The sequence below is a fragment of the Equus przewalskii genome, chromosome 9, assembly GCF_037783145.1.
Source record: "Equus przewalskii isolate Varuska chromosome 9, EquPr2, whole genome shotgun sequence".
Taxonomy (NCBI): Eukaryota; Metazoa; Chordata; class Mammalia; order Perissodactyla; family Equidae; genus Equus; species Equus przewalskii.
Genome location: NC_091839.1, coordinates 41,194,978 through 41,197,256, shown reverse-complemented (window position 1 = coordinate 41,197,256; position 2,279 = coordinate 41,194,978). Strand labels below are relative to the sequence as shown.

The 2,279-nt window shown below is 38.6% G+C and overlaps 1 long non-coding RNA gene across 1 annotated transcript; it reads left to right on the top strand.

Moving 5' to 3' along the window:
- The first annotated feature begins 609 nt into the window (after positions 1-609).
- Positions 610-1,950, top strand: LOC139073628 (uncharacterized). Its single transcript, XR_011522568.1, has 3 exons — positions 610-746; positions 1,198-1,288; positions 1,818-1,950. It is a non-coding gene; the product is annotated as an uncharacterized lncRNA (long non-coding RNA).
- The last annotated feature ends 329 nt before the right edge of the window (positions 1,951-2,279 follow it).

Here is a 2,279-nt window from a genome sequence, read left to right as displayed (position 1 = left end):
TTCCTGGACCCCCTTCTATACTTAAAACTTACTCTGGTATTTGTTGTTACGTGCTGTCATGTTGGCTCCGACTCCTTTTGACCCTATGAATGAGAGATGTCCCCAATGTCCTGTTCTCAACAGCCCTACTCAGCTCCTGTAGACTCAGGCCCATGGCTTCCTTTATGGAGTCTTCCCATCTCATGTTTGGTCTTTCTCTTTTCCTGCTGCCTTCTACTTTTCCCAGAATTACTCTGGTTTATGTCTGACAAAAATCCCACTTGTATCTATGAGATTCCATATCATTGTGCTCAGTTAGTTTGGTGAAAAATAAAGGCCCTGTATGAGCAAAACCAAGAGGTGATGTTTGTCGAGTACTTACTCTGTGGCAGGCACTTGACATGTGCCAAGTGCTTTACGTGTATTAAGTCATGTAATCCTCATACCAACCTATGAGGTTGTTAATGTGGTAATTTATCTTCACTTTAAAGGTACAGAGTCCAAGATGACATTGCTGGGAAGTAGTGGAACCAGTATGGAACAGAAGCCTGTCTGGCTCCAGTGGCCTGCTTTTAGCGACCATGCTCTATTGCTTATGTAAGCAGACATCCAAATTCATAAATGCATCTACAGCTTGTCTGTTCCCATCAGAACCCACAACGATCACTCATTTTGAAAAAATTTACCGCAGCAACTTTGCATGCTGACATCAGTAAGAACCCATGTTTGCTTCTTATCAGGCAGTGATAAACAACAACAGAAAAGAGGTACATATAAATTCTATATAGAAGCTGTTTGTATTGCTTGTTAGGAATTAACAAAGCTGTCACTCGAGGTGGAGAAAAGATTCATTTCAAGCTCTGTTTCATGTATGTAAACACATGCATGCGTGTATGTGTTGGGTTTCCATTGTTGGCACCCTGTATTTCTTGCTCATGGTGCTTGGCACCCTTGAATTAATTTACTTAATAAATGGTGATAATTTGTTGAATGTATATGTTCCCCTCCAGTCTTTAAAATCTTTTATTTTCCCACTGTGTTCCCCAGCACCTATCATGGTGTGATTTTGATACAGTCCTTCCTCTGTATCAATAAATATTTGTTGGCTGATTATTCTTCTTGAATCTAATAAGCTAATTGAGTAACAGTAGCAATTAACTACTCAACCATGCTAACTACCTACAGATGCCATGCATTCAATGTTATGCTTCTCCCTAGACTCCTCAGTCCTTTACCTGTGGGAGTTGAGGGGCAAGAAGAATGCCTTCTGGAAGCTGATGAAGTTGGACATATGGCCTCCTGGAAACTGGTAAGTTCAGTAATTCCTACTGTTACTTTCATTTCTACACATAATATTCATACAGCTGTCTAACTCTATCTATGTGCTGCTGCTAAGGAGCCTGCAATTATTTTTACTGGAACATAAACAAATTTAGAATACCTCCCTTCCTTTAGTTGGTGGTGGATCTGAAGAAATTAACATAATACTCAGAATTTAGCATTTAAGTGTTAATTTCTTACCTTTTTGAGGGAGTAGAAGTAGTTTTCATTAGAAGACTAGTTTTAAAGTATGAAGATACCTCTTCTCTTGCTGCTTAAAAACCAGCTGCCATCACACCTGACACAATAATTTCAGAAAAGGAAATTCATGACCAATGAGTGCTTTGATAGGAAGAGTAGATCAAAGATATCCTTTACCCTGGAAAAGCAACATTATTCATGACTGAAATACTAGCCAAATTGTCCAAGACTATACTGGATATTATTTTGGACTTCCGATTCAGAACTCTTTTTGATAAGACAACAGAATTTGATATGGTTTATGTTCTTTTAATTAGGATAAAATAAAATCCCCAACAGAGACTTGCAAAGCATGGCCTAAGTAAGAAGAAAAATATTTTGAGACCACAGAAAAAGAATGGAATGAAAAATAAAATGAAGAAAATTAAGAGTGGAGCCAGGACAAGCAGAAATGCTGGAGGAAAAAGGCGTAAAGTTGCTAAAATGATTTCATCCAGAGAGTAGGTCGGCAGAAAGGTGAATTCTGATTACGGGTGAAGGGACGTGGGGGAATTATGTACACGTTGTCAAGGAAATAAAACTTTATCCAGATAATGGTAACTATTGGTTGTTATTAAGCACGGGAGAAATAAAGCCAGATTTTTGTTCTGGAAGAATAATTGATGAGCATGTGGAGGATGAATTGGAAACAGAAAGACTTTGGTCTGAGACAAACTAAAAGATGCCTATGAAGTCCCAGGATTGCAGAAACATTCCATAGGCAGAAGTGACCAGACCTG